The sequence below is a fragment of the Sarcophilus harrisii genome, chromosome 4 (genome assembly GCF_902635505.1).
Source record: "Sarcophilus harrisii chromosome 4, mSarHar1.11, whole genome shotgun sequence".
Lineage (NCBI taxonomy): Eukaryota > Metazoa > Chordata > Mammalia > Dasyuromorphia > Dasyuridae > Sarcophilus > Sarcophilus harrisii.
This window is the reverse complement of record NC_045429.1, coordinates 125,680,823-125,704,699: the sequence shown is the minus strand read 5'-3', so window position 1 is coordinate 125,704,699 and position 23,877 is coordinate 125,680,823.

Below are 23,877 nucleotides of genomic sequence, written 5' to 3'. Positions count from 1 at the left end.
TCAAGCAGTTTTGTTGACATTCCCCCTTCTTATATCTTTTTTGTTATTTAAAAAAATAAATTTGTTACTTGAGATGACTGTCAAAGGAAAGAGGAGAGATCTGGGATACATCATGATAATATGAAAAAGAAAAATGTAACAATAACAGTATTTTAAAAAGTGAAATTAGTTGTTTATACATGAAGTACATGTATTTGTACCCCATATAAACTCTGAACATCCTTATTCCAACCTCTATTCTGTAGATGAATTTTAGAATTTGAGAGTAAAATTATATTTCCCAATCCCTCAGGGTTCTAGGTGAACCCCTAAGTGATTAAAAATGATTCTCTAATGCCATAGGTTTGAGCCCCTATTAGCTTCTTCTTGCTCATATAGGTATGACTGAATTTAGTCAGTCAGCCTTTTATGACTAAATATAATCCTTCAAGGGAAAAATGGGTATTTAATGAAATCAAGTACTTTCAAGCATTCCTGATGAAAAGAATCAGAGCTAAATAGAAAATCTGACATTCAAACACAAGACTCAAAAGAACCATAAAAAGATAAATATGAAAAAAGAAACTATAAAGGAATCAAAGTTAAACTATACATTTTTATATGTCAATATGATACATGTTAATCCTAAAACCTTACCCATAATTAGTGCATTTAGTGTCTTCATTGACAGAAGGTTTGGCTGTGAGTCAATTATACTTGTATGGCTTTAAAATAAAATGAAAAATAAAGAGGGATGTACTGGGAGAGAAGGAAGGGAGACATAAATGGGTAAGTTTTTTTCTTATAAAAAGGACACATAAGGAAGAAAGAATTTTTACAGTAGAGGGGAAAATAAAGAGGATACACACATACTGAATTAGGTATAGAAATCTATTTTACTCAACATGGAAATAGGATGGAAAGAAGATAAAAGAAAGGAGGAATAAATAAAAAAAAAACAGAGTAGATTAAGGGAAGCAATAATCAGAAGCAAAACAGACTTTTGAGGAAGTACAGGATAAAGAAAGAGAGAAGGATAAACAAAAGAAAATAGGATATAGTAAAATGCATTGATGGTAATCATAGCTATGAGCATAAATAGAATGAGTTTTTTCATAAAATGGTAAGAGCTAATAGAATGTATTGTCCCCTTCCAGCCCCATAGTTTCCTCTCTTCTCTATGTCTGTGGGCAAATTTGCCTTACATAAAAAAATCACTTTATGTGAAGTTCTGCAGAATAATCTACTTACATGAAGTGAGAACTCTTTATATATAGGAAATTAAACCAAATTTATAAGAATCAAATTACCAATTGATAGATGATCAAAAGGTATAAACAAATTAAAACAAGTCAAAGGTACCACTCCACACCAATCAGAAATGACAAATACTATAAAGAATAAGGGAAAATAGATATACTAATAAACTGCTGGTGGAGTTATTAACTGGTTCAATCATTCCAGAGAACATTTTGGAACTATAGCCAAAGGGCTATACCTTTTGACCTAGCAATACTACCACTAGGTCTGTATCCCACAGAAATCAAAGAAAAACGAAGAAGACCTATATGCTCAAAAATAGTTATAGAAATTCTTTTCAGGGTAACAAAGAGTTGAAAATTGAGAAGAATGTATATTAATTGGGGAAATGGCTGAAAAACTTGTGGAATATGATTAGGGAGTGCTGTTGTGTTTTAGAAATTATAAGGGAGATAATTTCAAAAAAAGAAAAAAAATGGGAAGACCTATGTAAATTTATGCAAAGCAAAATGAGCAGAATCAAGAGTTTATTGTAAATATTTATAACAATATTGCAATGATAATCAACCATAAAAGATATAGTCTGATCAATACACTGATTCAGGAAAATTCCAAAGACTCATGATGAAAAACATCATCCACCCCAGAAAAACAATTGATGAATACTGAATACAAATTATTTTTCTTGCTTTTTTGTTGCATAGCTAATATGAAAATGTTTCGTATGATTTCACATATATAATTTATATCACATTGTTTGTCTTCTAGGAAGGTGGGAGAGGATCTAGAGAGAGAGAGAATTTAGAACGTTTTTTAATAACTATTTTTTTTTTTTTTTTGGTAAGGCAATGCGGGGTAAGGGACTTGCCTAGGGTCAAACAGCTAACGAGTGTTAAGTGTCTGAGGCTATATTTGAACTCAGGTTCTCTTTGACTTCAGGGCCAATGCTCTATCCATTGCCTCTATCTATTCTATATACCACTCAAAAGCTATCTGTGGGTTCTCCTTTGCTCTTATAACTTAAGGAAGGAAGAAAGGAAGGAAGGAAGGGATGAAGGAAGGAAGGAAGGAAGAGAAGAAGAACTCACTACATCAATCAACAGGCATTTAAACTTCAAGTTGGAGGAAGAAAGTATTTCATAAAACAATATTCATCACTTTATAGTATTAGATGTTACAATGTGAAATTGTATAATCATTTCCTCCAAAAATGCAATCCTTCATAGATGGTTTAGATGTATGACCAGATTATATTTTATAATTTTTATTAATTCTCCATTAAAAATATTGAAACATATTTGGAAGCAATACAACATGCTATAAATTTTTTGATACTGGTGTCCAAAATAACATTAAAGCTAACATAGTCTTACACTTTTATATTGTCTCATCTGTATGTCTGAGTCATTCGCTAGTAAAGAACTATAACCTCTACTAGATAATAAAAAGCAACCAATATAAAAAACATAATAATAATAATAATAACATATTACATCTCCATTTTAGTTCATTTATCCAATGATAAATTTCTATTCCAATGTTATCTCTAGCTCTGAGAAATTAGTAGGTCTACTGATTATTAATATTTTAAATATTTGTACTGTCCATTCACAATTTATTTTTTCTTAGATCTGGAATTTCCTTTCTGGTATTTTGTTTGATTCTAAATGCATAATAATAAACAATATTACTTTTCACTCTAGATATATTCTATTTTATTTGAAAGAGACCTTTTAAAGTCATGACACATTTTCTCTGTTTCAAGTGACCAACAGAATAAAAGTAAGGTACCCTACCCCTGCAAGGTAAAATTACAGGCTTCTGTATTTAATTATACTCTATTTTCTTGAATTACACAGGGGTTAAAGAATATAGATTCCATTTCAAAAGATATTGTCATGTGCTCTTAGGGGCAAGTAACTATTTTTTTAGAAAAGTTTCATTGTCTAATGGTCTGTAAATAGTCACATTAAGTCCTGGGTAAATAACCAACCTCTTCCCCCCCCTTTTTTTTTGAGCTTTCTGGGTTTTGTTTTGTTTTGTTTTGTTTTGTTTTGTTTTGTTTTGTTTTTTATCCACCTGGCCCTATTTCATATTAAGAGAAATAAAATAATGTACTCCTATGTAGCTATAAATAACACACAAGGCATATTTGTGTTAGAAAAAGACAAAGATGTGCACCTAAACATGTATCTGTATGGAAGGCTGAGAGTCTGCCATCTGGCACAATGGCATCTTTGCAGAAAAGCTAAAATTAAAAAAAAAGTTATATAAAAAAGACAGGGTGCCGCCTTTGTAATAAATTACACATTCTTTTACTTGCCCGTAAAATTCATGAAAATCTCACCACATTAGAGAATAACTCATTAATGCTGGAACCTGATGCTGCTAAGTACTTTTATAACATTTATTTCATTATACTAAAAATGAAAGTTAATCTAAATATAGGAGTCTAAAATAGAATCTACAACCATTCTCTCTTTGTACATTTCTCACTGACTTAATTTTACTGTTGAGTCCTTTTATACTTCACCTGGTGAGTTTTTTAGGTTTGTTTTTTTTTTTTTTTTTGGCAGTTTCAGCCAAATCCTCCCCTTCCCCATTCACTACACACTCTATCCCCACTATCTTCATCTCTCACCTCCACCTCCACCACCACTCCCCCTCAAAAAAAAGTGAATGAGAGAAAAAGAAACCACTGTCAATGATGAAAGAAACTATATTGTGATTAAATAGCACCATCTAGAGCCTTGGAAGATAGTGACAAGCTTTCTAAGAAGAAAAGCATTGCCTTTATTTTCCAAAAGGTTTAAATAAAACTAGAAAAAAATGAAGTCTTGCAATTTTTCTGTGATACATTACTAATTAAATGTTGATGCCATAAATGTTGATGGCCACCATTTTTTTCTGAAATCTTTTTAATCCCCAGTATGTTCTTCTGAACCTTTACCAAGTCACTCATATTTCACAAAAAAGTAGGTGGTGATTCATTGCTTAATTTAATCTTAGTACCATGGGATGGAGGAAACTTAGTTTTGATACGTTAACTTCTGATTATACATCCTAGGGAAAGAGTTTGTGTTTTTATTCATTTACCTTATAGCATCTAGAACTCCACTAAATGAACAAAAATAGTCAACAAGTCATCTGAGCAAATTCCTTTTAGATTAACAATCTATTTTTAGAATATTTTGGGAAACAAGCGTAGGAAAGAGAAAAAAAAAAAATAAAGTGTCTGAATTATAGTTTCCTGACTCCCTCTTCCTTTTAAAAATCCTTACTTTATCTCAGGCATATGTTGCCTTCTTCTTTTCCATGTGGCTGTATTTCACGAATATCTCTTTTTTGCAGAAGGCTGCCTAAAGCTATCGGTGGTCCATAGTGGTGAGGAATTAATGGGGTTGATAAGCAGTAAAAAAAGGAGAAATGTTGGCAATATATGATTACAGATTAAATGATGCAATTTCGGGTCAGCATTACCAAAGGCACTTAGGGGGAACCTGACAAGGGAAAATGAATGAGAAATGAATGAGGGCAGTTATAATGTTTAATATGTACTGCTCTCTCTCTGAAGTTCCATAGGCTATACTACCATCTTCTGGCTTGTGTGGGGAAAAAAAAAAGCCAGAGAATCAATTTTATAAGCTCCTCGTACATAATCTTTCAGCTGTGTTGCTCATTATGAGAACAGCCCTCATTTTGGATTGCAGCTTACCTTCAGCCTCCACAGACCTGCCAATTAGCCCCTTTTGGGGTATTCTGATTCATTTCCAGCAGAAGGCATGCCAAAGACTGGCAGCAGCTCTGGGAAATGTATTCTGAACACAAGCATTATTTTCAATGTTAAATGTGCAGCAATGATTAATTTCAGCTACCACACTGATAAATTTAACCATTACACACACACACACTAACAGAGAAAAAAACTACAGGTAAATTTGAGGCATTTAATTACTAAAATGTGTATTTTTTTCTTGTGCATGTCCTACTATTCCCCTCTCCCACCCTTACCCTTCACATACACACAATAAAAGCACTCTGTATAAGTTTAAACATTAGGCCATTGAGCAAAATTATCCGGAAAGAATTACTTCTCTGTTCCTATCTGAGTACATTCATATTTGATCATATATCTGTACATTCAATTGTGAATATTTATTTGTCCACTATAGGCTCTGAAACTCACAATATGAAAAATTACAACATTTCTAATTTTGCAAATTAACTCAACATAGGTTTTTCTCAAGAGACTGCCATCTATCTAGAGGGCAGGCCAAGATTTCTGACTTGTGCATTGTGTTTATAGTGAGTGAAGAAAGTATACAATGAGGAAGACAATTCTGAGTCAAGACGACTGGAAGAAAATAAGTAAAGGGAAATTTAATTAGTGCTTCCTCCAGCGATTACATTGGCGTATGTGGGATTATTGGTTGGCACTTGAGAGATGCTAAGCAACAAGACTGCTGTTTCAGCCCCATTCAAGGGGTGGTGCTTCCTATCGTACAGTGAAAAATGGAAACAGTGTCCCTGATGAAGAAAATGGGCATCTCTAAGCATTTTAGAGTTATGACAGCCTTATTTATCAAATGTTTTCTGGACTTCTGTAGGCCGCCAAGGTGGTGGGAGAAAGAATAATTCAACAGTTTCAGTTAGGCTATATGTGAGAGATTGAAGTGCTATGGCAGTACCCAATACGGTAAAGTCGGGGAGTGAATTCAAGTGTAAAAGATGTGACCAAATATAAAAATGGGCAAGCTGGTGAAAGAGATCTTTCTTTTGGACTCTGCCTACCTTTTCCTAAAAAAGCATACAAATTTTAGAGACAGTTCAATGCAATGAAAAAGAACCTTGGGTTTGGAGTGAAAGGACATGGTTTCTATTCCTACTGCTATTACTTATTACCTTTGGTCCTAGGCAAATATAAACTCTCTGGGTCTCATGTTCCTTATTTTTAAAATTATGGGCTGAGATAAATAACCTTTCAAGTTCTTCTATGAGTTTTTACCTCTATGAGGCAAAGAATTCTACACTTTTAAAAGCAAAGAGGCAGGGAGATTTTAGAGATAGTTGAGCACAGGCCAGAAAGCATAGAGGTAAGGGAAGGCCAGGGTCTGTGGTGGGAAGTCTACCCATCAATAAACCCACTCAATGGAAATATTGGTATTGTCGCTATATTAGTAACCATATCTGATGCAATTAGATGACATAGACTTGGTTCTCAAAAACACCACTTTTAAAGTCTCTTATACGTAGAAGACCTTCAATAGGTGTTTGGTGATTTGAAATGAACAGAGCCAAACTATTGAATTAAAGTTAATGTTACCCTTCAGGGATCTCCAAAATCCTTTTTTTCCAGATCTATAATCTGTTGTATCCCTAACCAGTAAGCATTTACATTTCTAGAGTTGGATTGTCAGGTAAAATCAATTTCATCCTTCTGGTACAGGCAGAAACAAATTATAGCGATTGCTTGCTGAATTGAGCTTTAATATTATTGAATTGCATATAACACCATAACATTTGCTTTTGGACAAGAACAAGGATAACAAGTAGATGGAGAGCCCATGGGACTAAACTAATAAGAATTATAGACTATATACTCCTTGTCATTAGCAAGGAGGGAAGGATGAAGGAAGAGATCCTATTGACCAAAGCATCCAGATTAGGCAGTGTTGTGTAATGAATTATGGATAAAATGAACTAATTGAGGTTTTTTTTGTCAGCTTAAGAGGCAAAGGGGAAAAGTCTAGGGAGTCAGATTTTAGTCACACAGTTAACCTTTCCCAGTAGATTAATTAATTACTCCATTAGCATATATGCATGTTTATAGAAAGCTATAAAAATGTAGATTTATTTTATTATACAATGTGCATTTATGTGTGTAACTATATAGAAATGCATTCAGAGAAAAGAAACCTGATTTTAAAGTGTTCAATTATAAACCTTAGCTAACTCTGTGTGTATTAGAAAAATGCTATCATTTCCACTATTTTACTTATTTTTTTTATTCCTAAAGCACATGTCTAACCATATCACTCCTCTCTGTTCAATAAATCTATGGCTTCCTATCACACACACCCTATCCCAAACAGGAACAAATTTTAAATCTTTTGACATTCAAAACCCTTCATCTTGCACCTTATTCACTAACATAGACTGCGTAACCCAGTAAAACCGGTCTCTTTATTATTCCCAGGACAAAAGAAGCCATCTCCCAACCCCATGTATTTTCCCTTGGTTGTTCTCCATACTTGATGTTTTCCCTCCTCATCTCTGCTTCCTGATTTCTATGACTTCATTCAAGTGTCAGCTAAAATCTCACATTCTACCACAAGCCTTTTCTGATTAGCCCTTCCTTAATATTAATGTCTTCCCTCACCTGATTATTTTCAATTTTTGCTGTATTTATTTTGTGTGAAGGAGGTAGTTGGAACATTGTCTCTCCTTCTTTAGACTCTGAAGTCCTTGAGAACAGGAAAGGTTTTTTGCCTTTCTATGCCTCATGCTTAGAACAGGGTTTGCCCCAGGGTTATCCTTAAGAAATGCTTGTTGATTGATTACATACTTTCTCACTCCCCCAACACACACATATATATTCACACACAATATTATATATATAAAATATATATATAAAACATTAAAATATATTCACATATAAATATTTTTTCAATGCCGCAGCACATTTGACAGCACATACCCAATTTCACATTCAGAATCAATATTTGTTTATTAGTACTCCAATATTGACAATGTGCATCATAATTCAATATTTTGACTCCTTTTGAAACCATAATTTAATTTTTTTCCCTATATGTTATTAAAAGACCCTAATCTCTTGTAATTAAACCCCCTCATTCAGGAAGTATTTATTAGTGCTTACTTTGTGTCAAAGTTAGCAAAGGACTATAGGAATAAAGGGAAACTCTTTCACTAGCCATAAGTGGACTTTTGTATATGGAACCAGAACAAAGGTCCATAATTTATGGCAAGTGTGCCAAAAGGGGAAAATGAGAAAATTCGAATTAGCATAGTGACCATGGTTAAAAAGAGAAGTGATGAATCGAACATAAATTTGAGAATGATTCAGCCTCCTACACAATTATATAGCCATGATGACCTCTTCTTCCTTACCAACTGATCCCTGTCCTCAGCTGCACTATTATAAATTGAATTGCTTTGCTGTCAAAAGCCAGAGGCTTGGTAGAGCAAGTCTTAAAGTATCAACCCAAGGCCTCCTAGGAATAATGAGTATGTGTTTTCTCTATCCAGTGAGAGAAAAACTGAATATTTGGGATCCCACTTTTAAGAAATGTCTGATCCCTGAAAAAGAATAAGGCCTGTGAATGTTGCTTATTGTCACTCTGACTCCAAAATGGTAGAGGCAAAGATCCATCTACATACTAGGTAAGGATCCTTTTTTTGCCCATTTTCTTTTTATATCTTTCAGACCTCTTTAAGCATGGTCTTTTTTTTTTTTTTTTTTTTTGCATCTAACACAGTCTAGTTATTTTCCTAGTTGTTTCTTGTATGTGATATATTCCTCCCTCTACTAGGTAGTAAGCAATTTGTGTTAATGAACTGGATCTTATTTGATCCTCCTACCTATCTACCACCTTGTCTTAGTTACATTACCCAAGAGTAATTGGATTGTAACCAGTTTCCAAAATTTTGTCTCTTCTTCATATGCCTAGGATGTACTCTCTTCACCTCAGCCACTATAATTTATCTATAAATATCTCTTATCTCTAGATTTACATTTTATAAATAATGATAATAATATTTTAAACCTTGTCTGATTGGCTTAGATATTATTCTCTCTTCCTCCTTAAATGGCCTAGAATATGAGTATATTGTATTCTTCCAAGTAAATTGTAAATTGTAATTGTAAATTCCTTGAATGCAGGGGATTGCTCTTTTTGGTTTTGTTTTATTTTTGTAACTCCAGATGTGCTGGCACAGTACTTTGCATCTAGAAAGACATAGATATTAGTATTAGAGTTTAATAAACATTTGTTGAACTTTATATAATTAAACTTTCAAGATTCATTCAAAAGCACACACCAGCATACCTTAATAGAAACATTTTATTTTTATGTAAGCAACATTTCTAGGAGGAAAACATTAAATTCATCATTAGTATAGATGTAAAATATATCTTGAAATATTATTTAGGGGGACTTGAACAAGGGAGTTCCCTAATCAATTTGATAAGCATACAAGGAAATGAGCTTTTGTGTGGGACTTTTTTATTATATAGTATGACTGGTAGAATGTTTCTCATGGATGGGGGCTTCTTCCAAGATGAATCAATAGGCTGAAATCCTTAAGAATAAAGAACCTTGTAGTGGAATCATTGCTTTGTTCTGACATTTACAAAAGATTTCTTCTTGAGAGATGGTGAGAGCATAAAGGTGGGGGCAATGAAGAGGATGACATGATGAAGTTTGCTTCTGAAAATTACAGCAAAAGAAAACTTGTGTTCACTTATGGAACCTAAGGAAAGTGCTTGGACATTACTCCTGAACCCTAGAATTCTGGTCAGAAAAAGCAGAATTTCCTGATCAGTTTTTGCCTCAGGGATGGGTCCTGGATAACCCCAAATTGATAGCTTGGGGATTACCTTTTTAAGCAATATGATTGTTGAGGAGAGAAGAAGATTTCACAAGTGGCTTCCACTGATAAGAGAAGAAGTAATGGATTTAAACTCATGATATGGAGAAGTAAAAGTCCTGAACTTTGTACTCTAACATTGCAGTAAGTTGTTGAAACAGTATGGATCCAACAAGATAGGAAGTCTGCCTATCAAGCAATACCAAGTAGGATTCAGTTCTGAACAAGCGCTTAAGGTTAAGTGCCTATATTAAGTATCAGAGATGAAACTGTGGCGTACTTAGAAGCACTGAGTGTGTCTTTTCTGAAAGTAACTCAAATCACATGGTGGTAGTGACTGTCAAAATCTCACTGCATAAATCTTGTATTTTTACAAGATAATCAAACAATAAATAAATACACACACACACATATAGTTGGTTAAATATCTCAGACTATTCTGCAGTTTTGTTATCAGTTTTTTGTTCTTGGGTTGCTGGGGTTTTTTTAATGATTTTTTTTTGTTTAATAAAAATAAGTAGAAATTATCACTTGAAAAAATACATAAACATTTGCTATTTCATGCATGACAATGTTTATACAACAATGAGCATCTGCATAGGATAGATAGATCTTTCCCTCAATCTGCTTCTAATCTACAAGAAGAGAAACAAAGGAGAGTATACAAGTATATATCATGCTAGAAAGAACATGGTAAATGCCAAAGAGAGATCCAGGCAAAATGCTTTGAGGTATTTTAGGAGAGAGAAATCTTTGGCACCTGGAGTAAGTGGAGGATAAGAGAAAGCTTAATGGGAGAAGGAAGATATCTACATAGGAACCTCAAAGAAGGGAAGGATTTCAAAAATATCCTAGACACAAGTAGAACTGGGGAAACTTCGTCAATGACAATATTTCAATGTCTTCAACACAAGTAGAGTTTATACTGAATACATGATCAAATGAGAACTTACTAGCATGTCAATCACTGTATTCATAGAACCCCAGAAGTCAGTACAATGAGACCTTGACATTTATTGACTTGCTCTGATTAATTAAACACAGCTAGATGGTGAAGTAGATAGATTGCTAGACCTAGAATCAGGAAGACCTCAAATACTTGTTAACCATGTGACCTTGATAAGTCACTTAACCCTGTTTACCACAGTTTCATCATCTATAAAATGAGCTGAAGAAGGAAATGGCAAACTACTCTAATATCCTTCACAAGAAAACCCCAAATGGGTCCCAAAGATTGAATATGGCTAAAAAACAACTGAACAAAAATCTGACTAATGAACTGTATCTGACTCTCATCATCTTGCTTCTATTTGTATTTATTTTTTTATCATCATCTTCCCCTTCTCATTTTTTCCCACTTGAGCATCTGTGTGGCTATTTGTCTTTATAGTTGTATTGTTGCATCTATGATTACCTTTTGGTATCATTGTTTTCCATGGGAATAAAATATTCTTCAAAAACCATCTTAAAAAACTCATGTCATAATTTTCCCAGGGTTAGAGGGTAGTGTTTAAAGTAGAAGTATTGCAAGATTCAACTGTAAGTCAAGCCATGTTTATACCAGAGTATCTGTTCAGCACTAAAATCTAAAAGCTAAGAGGAGAAAAATATAGCTTCCAAAGATTCAAATCAGTACTGTTTTTCCTAGATCAGGAGACAAAATGGAAAGTTTCAAAGACTTCATTACTTAGTGCTAGAAGTACCTTTTCCTTTTCTCAAAAGTTTTCAAATTAATTTATCTATCTCTCATCTTCACTTTCCATAATTCCCTATATTCTATATTATGTACATGTCAAATTCTAACCCAGCCCCAAAATAATATAAGGTCTTAGGCAGCAGAAACTGTTTTGTTTTAGTCTTTGAATCCCCAGCTCCTAGCACAATATTTCCTGAATTTTGTTGTTAGTCATTTTAAAGTCGTGTTCAACTCTTCATGACCCCATTTGAGCTTTTCTTGTCAAAGATATTGGAGTAATTTGCCATTTCCATCTCCAGCTGATCTTGTAGATGAAAAAAAGTTAGATAAACAGTGTTAAGTGACCTATCCAGGGTCACATGTTATTAAGGGTCTAAGGCCATATTTGAACTCAAGATAGATGAAACTTCCTGGTTCAAGGCCCAGCATTCTAACAGAGAGAGGGCAAGATCCAAGTTCCATTATATGCCCATCAGGCTCAAATATCATTACCTTTCTCATCAAGACTTTTCTACAAACAACCTTTTTACTGTTCACAATGGGATAACCATACTAAAATATATTAAAGAAATAATGATGTTTTTAAACATGTACACTTTGCACTGTGTCAGTTTCCAATTGCATCAGTTTGAACAGAAAGTATTAAGAAAAACAGATGGTCTTTCCAAAACACAGAATGTTCCAATAATTTTAGGTTACTTTTTTAAAGTATTTTTTACTCTAAAAGGGTTATCTCCCAACAGAATTTCATTGTTGCATAAGTAAATTTAAGGACTCAGATGGATGGAGAAGACTAGGCTGTCATCTCCATATTGTGATTTGTAGGCTGTCAGGTAGTCCCCATCTGCTCTTTTAAAAATTTCTCACATTGTTATCATAATAGAAATTTCACTATTAAAGGTGGTGGATTACTTTGGTTTGAGGAAATCCAAGGAAATCCTCCTTTCCAGATCTTTGTAAAGTACAAACAGCACAAGAAGGGGTAACTCTCTGAGCTATTATTGATTATTAAAACCCTAATGCATATTAGTGTAGCAGACTATCTTCTTGATAAGGAGCTGAGTAAAAAAAAAATGCAACATTGCTCATTGGATAGAAAAAGAGCCTCTTAATATTATATGGATTCAAGTTGGTCGTCTGTTACATACTGGATGTTTGACCCTAGACAAGTTTTTTTTTAACCTTTCAGTATTCTAGGCAATGCTGTAAGACCCCAAAGTTGGAGAATAATTGTCCATTTCCATTGGTAGGAATTTCCTCACTTTAGAGTTTGCTACAGAAATAAAATCATGGCTATGGAAAAGAGGCAGTAAAATTAATAGAAACAGACCATTCAGAGAAAGAGCATGAAAGGAGAGTTGGTTGGGAAAAGAAGGATGATTTTGTTTTTTTATTTTTATTTTCAAAATATATGTATAAATAGTTTTCAACATTCAACATTGTAAAACCTTGTGTTCCAATTTTTTTTCTCCCTCCCTTCCTTCTACCCTTTCCCTTAGACAGCAAGTAATCCAGTGTAAGTTAATCTTGCAATTCTTCTATACATTTTCCACAATTATCATACTGCACAAGAAAAATCATATAAAAAAAAGAAAAAGCAAGCAAACAGCAACAACAAAAGTAAAAATACCATGTTGTGCTTCACAACACAGTGCCTACAGTGCTCTCTCTGAAGTAGATGACTCTCTTCATCACAAGTTCATTGGAACTGGCCTGAATCACTTCACTGTTGAAAAGATTCATGTTCATGAGAATTGATTATCATATAATCTTCTTGTTGTATACAATGTTCTACTTGATTCTACTCATTTCACTTAGCCTCAGTTCGTGTAAGTCTCTCCAGATCTTTCTGAAATCATCTTGTTGATTATTTCTTATAGAAAAATAATACTTCATTACATGCATAATATGCATAATCATAACTTATTCAGCCATTCTCCAACCGATGGGCATCCACTCAGATTCCAGTTTCTTGCAACTACAACACAGGCTGCCACAAACATTTTTGCACATGTAGGTCCTTTTCCTGTTTTTTATGATCTCTTTGGAATATAGGCCCATTAGAGACACTGCTGGAGCAAGAGGTAAGTTTAATATCTCTTTGGGCATGGTTCCATATTGCTATCCAGAATGGTTGGAACAGTTTGCAACTCTACCAACAATTATTCGTATCTCAAATTCCCACATCTCCTCCAACATTCATCAGTATCTTTTTTCTGTCATCTTAGCAAATTTGGGATATGTGTAGTGGTCTCTAAGAGTTTCTTAATTTGCATTTTTTCCATATTACTAGAAATGATTTTAATTTCTTCATTTGAAAATTGTCTCTTCAGATCCTTTGAGCATTTATCAATTGGAGAATAGCTTGTATTCTTAAATACAATTGAATCAATTCTCACTATATTTTAGAAATGAGGTCTTTATCAAAACTCTTGGATGTAAAATTTTCCCCCTGGTTTTTTGCTTCCCTTTTAATCTTGTATGCATTGGCTTTGTTTGTACAAAACCTTTTTAACCTAAAATAATCAAAATTATCCATTTTGCACTCCATGATATACTCTAGTTCTTCTCTTGCCACAAATTCCTTCCTTCCTTCATAACTGAGAGATAGATTATCCTTTGTTCTTCTAATTTGCTTATTTTACGATTCTTCATGTCTAAATCATGAACCCATTTAGACCTTATCTTGATATAAGATATTGTGTAGTTCAATGTCTAGTTTCTGCTACACTAATTTTCAATTTCCCCAAAATTTTTGTCAAATAGTGACAGAAGATGGGTTCTTTGGGTTTATCAAACACTACATTACTTTAGTCATTAACTATTATATCTTGTAAACCTAACATATTCTATTGATCGACTACTCTATTTCTTAGCCAGTCCCAAATGGTTTTCATGACAACTGCTTTATAACATAGTTTTAAGTCTTGTCCAGCTAGACCATCTTCATTGCATTTTTTCATTAATTCCCTTGAAATTCTTGACCTTTTGCTCTTCCAGATGAAATTTGTTATTATTTTTTTCTAGTTTTGTAAAATAATTTCTCAGGAGTTTGGTATGGCACTGAATAAGTAGATTAATTTAGGTAGAATTGTCATTTTTATTATATGAGCTCAGCCTACCCATGAGCATCTGATATTCTTCTAATTGATTAAATCTCAATGTATTTGTGTGGAAAGTATTTTGTAATTGCATTCACATAGTTTCTGCTTTGTCTTGGCAAGTAGACTCCCAAATATGATGTTATCTACAGTTATTTTAAATGGAATTTCTCTTTGTATTTCTTGTCTTCTGGATTTTGTTGGTAACATATAGAAATACTGATGATTTATGTGGATTTATTTTGTATCCTGGAACTTTGCTAAAGTTGAATTTTTTCTAGAAATTTCTAGAGAAATGAATTATTTCTAGAAGTTTTTCAGTTGATGCTCTAGACTCTAAGCATACCATGATATCATGTGCAAAGAGCAATAATTTGGTTTCCTTATTACCTACTCTAATTCTTTTAACATTTTTCTTCTGTTATTACTAAGCTAACATTTCCAACACTATAATGAATAGTAATGGTGTTAGTGGGCAAACTTGTTTTACACCTGATTTTATTAGGAATGTCCCCATTATGCTTGGTGCTTGGTGATGGTTTTAAATAGATGCTACTAATCATTTTAGTAATTTTATTAAAATTACTAAAACTAACAGATTTACTAATCATTTTAAAGAACATTCTATTCAGCTCTGTGCTCTCTAAAGTTATTAATAGGAATGGGTGTATACTTTTTCTGCATCTATTGAGATAATCATATGATTTTTGTTAGTTTGGTTAATGATAAGGTCAAGTATACTAATAGTTTTCTTGATATTGAACCAGCCTTGCATTCCTCATATAAATCCTAGTAAGTCATGGTGCATTATCCTGATGATAACTTGCTATATTCTCTTTGCCAATATTTTATTTAAGATTTTTCATCAATATTCATTAGGGAAATTGGTCTATAATTCCCTTTCTCTGTTTTCATCCTATATGGTTTAGGTATCAGCTCCATATAGGTGTCATGAAAGGAATTTGGTAGGACATCTTCTTTTCCTATTTTTACAAATAATTTGCAGAGTATAGGATTGGTAGAGTTTACTTGTAAATCCATCTGGCCCTGGAGATTTTTTCTTCTTCTCCCTTTCCTTTCCCTTTTCTCCTCCTATTTTCTTATAGGGTGAGGCAAGTTTCTCTATCAAAGTAAATATGTCTGATATTCTTCTCTGTTTGAGTCAAATCTGATAAAATTAAAGTGCACACAATGCTCATCCCTCTCCTTTCTTTCCCTTAATTTTAATAAGTTTTTTTTTCCTTTTCATGTGATGTAATTTATCCCATTTATCTCATCTTTCCTCTTTTTCCAGTGTAATTCCTTTTCTACCTCTAGTTTCTTTTTTTTAATTTCATCACAACAAATTCAAGTATACCCCTAACAAAGGCAGAATTCTCTTTTTTTTTTTTTATTTAATAGCCTTTTTATTTACAGGATATATACATGGGTAACTTTACAGCATTAACAATTGCCAAACCTCTTGTTCCAATTTTCACCTCTTACCCCCTACCCCTCCCCTAGATGGCAGGATGACCAGTAGATGTTAAATATATTAAAATAGAACTTAGATACACAATAAGTATACATGACCAAAACATTATTTTGCTGTACAAAAAGAATCAGGCTCTGAATTATTTACAATTAAGCTTTGAAGGAAATCAAAAATGCATGTGTGCATAAATATAGGGATTGGGAATTTAATGTAATGGTTTTAGTCATCTCCCAGAGGTATTTTCTGGGCATAGCTAGTTCAGTTCATTACTGCTCCATTAGAAATGATTTGGTTGATCTCGTTGCTGAGGATGGCCTGATCCATCAGAACTGGTCATCATCTAGCATTATTGTTGAAGTATATAATGATCTCCTGGTCCTGCTCATTTCACTCAGCATCAGTTCGTGTAAGTCTCTCAGGCCTTTCTGAAATCATCCTGTTGGTCATTTCTTACGAACAGTAATATTCCATAATTTTCATATACCACAATTTATTCAGCCATTCTCCAACTGATGCACATCCATTCAGTTTCAGTTTCTAGCCACTACAAAAGGGCTGCCACAAACATTCGTGCACATACAGGTCCCTTTCCTTCTTTATAATCTCTTTGGGATATAATCCAGTAGTACACTACTGGATCAAAGGTATGCACAGTATGATAACTTTTTGAGCATAGTTCAAACTACTCTCCAAAATGGTTGGATTCGTTCACAACTCCACCAACAATGCATCAATGTTCCAGTTTTCCTGCATCCCCTCCAACAATCATCATTATTTTTTCCTGTCATTTTAGCCAATCTGACAGGTGTGTAGTGGTATCTTAGAGTTGTCTTAATTTGCATTTCTCTGATTAATAATGACTTGGAGCATCTTTTCATATGACTAGAAATAGTTTTCAATTTCTTCATCTGAGAATTGTCTGTTCATATCCTTTGACCATTTTTCAATTGGAGAATGGCTTGATTTTTTATAAATTAGAGTTAATTCTCTATATATTTTGGAAATGAGGCCTTTATCAGAATCTTTGACTGTAAAAATATTTTCCCAGTTTATTGCTTCCCTTCTAATCTTGTCTGCATTAGTTTTGTTTGTACAAAAACTTTTCAGTTTGGTATAATCGAAATTTTCTATTTTGTGATCAGTAATGATCTCTGGTTCTGCTTTGGTCATGAAGACCTTCCCCTTCCACAGGTCTGAGGAGGTAAACTATCCTATGTTCCTCTAATTTATTAATAATTTCATTCTTTATGCCTAGGTCATGAACCCATTTTGACCTTATCTTGGTGTACGGCGTTAGTATGGATCAATGCCTAGTTTCTCCATATTAGTTTCCAATTTTCCCAGCAATTTTTATCAAACAGTAAGTTCTTATCCCAAAAGCTGGGAACTTTGGGTTTGTCAAAGACTAGGTTGCTATATTTGTTGACTGTTTTATCCCTTGAACCTAATCTATTCCACTGATCAACTAATCTATTCCTTAGCCAATACCAAATAGTTTTGGTAACTGCTGCTCTATAATATAATTTTAGATCTGGTACAGCTAAGCCACCATCATTTGATTTTTTTCATTAATTCCCTTGAAATTCTTGACCTTTTGTTTTCCATATGAACTTTGTTGTTATTTTTCTAGGTCATTAAAATAGTTTTTGGGAGTCTGATTGGTATAGCGCTAAATAAATAGATTAGTTTAGGTAATATTGTCATCTTTATTATATTTGCTCACCCTATCCAAGAGCATTTAATATTTTTCCAATTGGTTAGATCAGACTTAATTTGTGTGAAAAGTGGTCTGTAATTTTGCTCATATAGTTTCTGATTTTCCCTTGGCAGATAGATTCCTAAATATTTTATATTATCAGTAGTTACTTTAAATGGAATTTCTCTTTGTAACTCTGACTGTTGGATTTTGTTAGTGATATATAAGAATGCTGATGACTTATGTGGGTTTATTTTATAACCAGCAACTTTGCTAAAGTTGTGGATTATTTCTAATAACTTTTTAGCAGAATCTCTAGGGTTCTCTAAGTATACCATCATGTCATCGGCAAAGAGTGATAATTTGGCTTCCTCATTGCCTATTCTTATTCCTTTAATCTTTTCTCAGCTCTTACTGCTATAGCTAGTGTTTCTAATACAATATTAAATAGTAACGGTGATAGTGGCAACCTTGTTTCACTCCAGATCTTATTGGGAATGGTTGCAGTTTGTCTCCATTACATATGATGCTTACTGATGGTTTAAAATAGATGCTGCTGATTATTTTAAGGAAAAGTCCATTTATTCCTATACTCTCAAGTGTTTTTAATAGGAATGGATGTTGGATTTTATCAAATGCTTTTTCTGCATCTATGGAGATGATCATATGGTTTTTGTTAATTTGGTTATTAACATGGCCAATTATATTGATAGTTTTCCTAATATTGAACCAGCCCTGCATTCCTGGTATAAATCCTACTTGATCATAGTGTATTATCTTGGAGATGATTTTCTGTAGTCTTTTGCTAATATCTTATTTAAGATTTTAGCATCAATATTCATTAGGGAGATTGGTCTATAATTTTCTTTCTCTGTTTTCAGCCTACCTGGTTTGAGTATCAGTACCATGTCTTTGTCATAGAAGAATTTGGTAGGACTCCTTCATTCCCTATTTTATCAAATAATTTATATAGCATTGGGCCAATTGTTCTTTAAATGTTTGGTAAAATTCACATAAATCCATCTGGTCCTGGGGATTTTTTCTTAGGGAGTTGTTTAATTGCCTGTTCTATTTCTTTTTCTGAAATGGGACTATTTAAACAATTTACTTCCTCCTCTGTTAGTCTGGGAAGTCTATATTTTTGGAGGTAGTCATCCATTTCACTTAGGTTATCAAATTTGTTGGCATAAAGTTGAGCAAAATAACTCCTTATTATTTCTCTAATTTCCTCTTCATTGGTGGAAAGTTCTCCTTTTCATTTTAAGACTACTAATTTCATTTTCCTCCCTCCTTTTTCTAATCAGATTTACCAAAAGGCTTATCTATTTTATTGGCTTTTTCAAGACCAACTCTTAGTTTTATTAATTAGTTCAATAGTTTTTTACTTTCAATATTTTTAATTTCTCCTTTTAATTTTAGAATTTCCAATTTAGTATTTGATTGGGGGTTTTAATTTGGTCTTTTTTTAGTTTTTTAGTTGCAAGCCCAATTCATTAATCTTTTCTTTCTCTGTTTTATTCACGTAAGCCTCTAAGGATATAAAATTCCCTCTTATTACCGCTTTGGCTGCATCCCACAAATTTTTGGTATGATGTCTCATCATTGTTCATTATCTTGAGTGAAATTATTAATTGTATCTATAATTTGCTGCTTCACCCAATCATTCTTTAAGATGAGATTGTTTAGTTTCCAATTACTTTTGGTCTATTTCCCCTAATTTTTGTTGAATGTAGTTTTTATTGCATCATGATCTGAAAAGAAAGCATTTACTATTTCTGCTTTCTTGCATTTAATTTTGAGTCTTTATGTCCTAATATATGGTCAATTTTTGAATAGGTTCCATGAACTGCTGAGAAGAAAGTATATTTCCTTCTATCTCCATTCAATTTTCTCCAAAGATCCAACATACCTAATTTTTCTAATATTCTATTTATTTCTTTAATTTCTTTCTTATTTGTTTTGTGGTTTGATTTGTCTAATTCTGAGAGTGCAAGGTTGAGATCTCCTACTATTACAGTTTTGTTGTCTATTTCTTCTTGCAACTCTTAACTTCTCTTTAAGGAAGCTGAGTGCCATACCACTTGGTGCATATATATTTAATATTGATATTGCTTCGTTGTTTTATGCTACCCTTTAGCAGGATGTAGTTTCCTTCCTTATCTCTTTTAATTAGATCAATTTTTACTTTTCTTGATCTGAGATAAGGATGGCTACCCTACTTTTTGACTTCACCTGAAGCATAATAGATTTTGCTCCAGCCTTTTACCTTTACTCATATGTATCCCCTGCTTTAAATGTGTTTCTTGTAAACAGCATATTGTAGGGTTCTGACTTTTGATCCAGTCTGCTATCTGCCTCCTCTTTGTGGGGAGTTCATCCCATTCACATTTACGGTTAAATTACTAAATCTGTATTTCCTGCCATCCCTAATAACCCCAGATTGTGCTTTACTTGATTCTTGCCTCCCCCAACCTCTTTCCCCCTTTTTAAACTTATGTACCCCTCTTGTATCATGATACTTATCCTCTTTATAATCCCTCCCTCCCCCTTTGAGTCTTTCCCCTTCCTTCCCTTATTACTCTTTTTCTTTCCCTTTTCCTCTCCCCCGTTTTTAATGAGGGAGGAGAATTTTCTCTAAAACAAATGTCAATTATTTTTTCTTTGATAACTCTGATGAGAGTAAGATTCACACATGTTCCTCCCCTCTCTAAATTCCCTCAGATATGATAAGTTTCCTTAGCCTCTTTGTGGATGTGGTTTCCCTCTTTTTATCCCTCCTTCCCACCTTATTCTGCCATCATCCCTTTTCCATATCTACTTCCCTTTTTTATGTTATATCAGTACAATCAAATTATACATGTATTCTTTTGTATATCCACAACGAAATACAATTCTCAAGAGTTATTTTTACCTTTTCTGCATCTCTTGAGTTCTATTCTTGGAGATCAAATTTTTGTTTAATTCTGGTTTTTCTTCAGAAACAAATGGAATTCATTTGTTTCATTAAATGTCCATCTTCTTCCCTGGAAGAAAATGCTCAGACTTAGCTGGGTAGTTTATTCTTGGCTGCATCCCAAGTTCTTGTGCCTTTCGGATATCATATTCCAGGCCCTTCTTTCCTTTAATGTAGAGGCAGCCAGATCTTGGGTGATCCTTATTGTGGCACCTCGGTATTTAAATGGTTTTTTTGGCTGCTTGTAAAATTTTTCCTTAATCTGATAGTTCTGAAATTTTGCCACAATATTCCTTGGGGTTTTTATTTTAGGGTTTCTTTCAGAAGGTGTTCGATGAATTCTTTCAATGCCCATTTTACCTTCTGATTCTATTACATCTGGGCAGTTCTCTTTGATGATTTCTTGTAAAATAGTATCTAGGCTCTTTTTCATCATAGTTTTTCAGAAGTCAATAATCCTCAGATTATCTCTCCTAGATCTATTTTCCAAGTCTGTCGTTTTTGCAAGTAGACAATTCATGGTTTTTCCAGTTTGTCATTTTTTGTTTTGTTGACTGATTCTTGCTGTCTCAATGAATCATTAGTTTCAATTTGTTCAGTTCTAATTTTTAAAAATTATTTTTCTTCATTAGCTTTTTTAATTCTTTCTGTATATGTCCAATTGAGTTTTTGAATGTATTGTTTTGGTCTGTAGGAATTTTTTTCCATTTCACTAATTTTTTTTTTAGTGAATTATTTTCTTTTTCAATTCACGATCCTACTTTCTTGCAAGTTCTTTGTCTTTTCCAATTCCACAAATCCTACTTTCTAGTGAATTCTTTATTTTTTCAATTCGTATTTCAGGAAATTGTTGCTCTCTTGTAAGGCTTCTCTTTCCTTTCCCCATTTATCTTCTAACTCTCTTTTGAGACTTTTAATGGTCTCTTCTATGAGAGCATTATGTAAAGGAGGACAGTCTGATGCATTTTTGCTGTTTGAGGTCTCTTCAGGTTTGCTGACCTGCTCTTTTTCTGCATAGAAGCTGTGGATCGTTCTTTTCATCTTTTTATTCATGTTTTAAAGCCTTTAGGGTAGGATCTCCCTAGGCAAGGGGTTACCAGCTTCCTCTGCAGAGCAGGGAAAGATGTAAACTGATTTCCGCTCCGAGGGTATGGGAGTGCTCTGAGTGAGAGTTTCCCTTCCCCAACAGGAAGTGGATTCAGCACTGGCCGAGCTATCAAACTGCTTAGTAGGGCTGAGTGGATTAGCGATTGCCCTAGGCTAGAGACTAAGGGGTGAAAGTGTCACTGCCCCAGGCCGGAGCCTCTTGTGGGACTGTGAGTATTAGCAGCTGACCCCAGACCGCCTGGAATTCTGCCCCAGTGTCTCTGCCTGATGCAAATCGGCCCTGGAAAAGCTCTATGGCCCCAAGCCGAGCTCCCCACTGCCCAGATTGGAGGCTAACCCGGGCTGTGTCCTCCTGCTGTGCAGGATCACAACTGCCCCAAGGAGAAGCCCCGTACTGCGGGTTGGGGCTGCGCCTTGTGCTGAGATCTGTGCCTTCACCCTGGGTTTGAGACTCTCCTCGGAACCTAATTTCTCTCCCTGTCTGCCGATCTCCCCTGGCCCCAGAACCAACCTTTTTGGCGAGACTGCAGATTTTCTTCGGCCGCTGAGTTGTTCTACTTCTTATCTTTACGAATTGTAGCAGTCAAGACTATTTTTGAGGCTCGATATAATATTGATAAAGAGGGTAAGAGAAGAGCTTAGAAAGTCGTGTGTGTCTTCTCCGCCATCTTGGCTCCGCCCCCCCCAAAGACAGAATTCTCAAGAGTTAACCATATCACCTTCTCATAAAGGAATGCAAACATTTTAACCTTTCAAAAATAGCTTTTTTCCCCTTATTACCTTTTTATGTTTGCCTTGAGTTCTGTGTCTGAAAATCAAATTTTCTGTTCAGCTCTTGTCTTTTTATCAAAAATATATGAAAATCCCCTATGTCTTTGAATGTCCATCTTTTCCCTGAAACATAATGCTTAATTTTGCTTGGCTGCAATCCAAGCTCCTTTGCCCTCTGGAATATTATATTCCAAGCCCATTAATCTTTTAAAGTGGTAGCTGCTAGTTCTTTAGTAATCCTGACTGTGGCTCCTCCATATTTGAATTGTTTCTTTCTGACTCCTTGCAGTATTTTCTCCTTTATCTGATAATTCTGGAATTTAGCTACAGTTTTCCTTGGAATTTTCATTTTGGGTCTCTTTCAGCAGGTGGATTCTTTCAATGGTTATTTTACCCTCTTGTTCTAGCACATCAGGGCAGTTTTCCTTGAGAATTTCTTGAAAGATGTTATCTAGCCTCTTTTTATTTTCATTGTGGTTTTCAGTTAGTCCAATAATTCTCAGATTGTCTCTCCTGGATATATTTTCCAGATCACTTGTTTTTATGATGAAGTATTTTACATTTTCTTCTATTTTTTTCATTTTTTTTGGTTTTGTTTGACTGATTCTTGATGTTTAGTTGAGTAATGCACTTCCATTTGTACAATTCTAATTTTTAGTGAATGATTTTCTTCAGTAAGCTTTTTTATCTTCTTTTGCATCTGGCCAATTAAATTTTTCAATGAGTTGCTTTGTCCATTGATTTTTTTTTCCATTTCACCAAATCTCTTTTTTAAGGAATTTTTTCCCCATTTTGCCAAATCTATTTTTAAGGAGTTTTCTTTCTTCAGGTAATTTCTATGTTTTGTTTCCAAACTCCTGCAAAGCTCACAGTTCTTTTCCCCATTTTTTTCTAATTCTTTTTTATAATCCCTTTTGAATTCTTCCAAGAGGGCCTTGTGAGATGGAGACCAACTCATATCACTATTTGAGGTTTTATCTGGAGACATTTTGCCTTTCTTGTTTTCAGGGTTTGAAGTGTGTATACCTGTCTTCATAAAATCTATGTAATTTGCTTCCTGCTCATTTTTAAAGGTTGAGGTCTGCTTTTAGGGCAAAGGGGAGATTGTCCCAAGCTTCCTCCATAGGCAACAGCATCTTCAAGCTGCTCTGGTACTGGTGCTGCTGGCTTCCTTCCCATGCTGACATGACCAAGTCAGTCCCATGTTATGCTGGTATCTTATGTCTCATT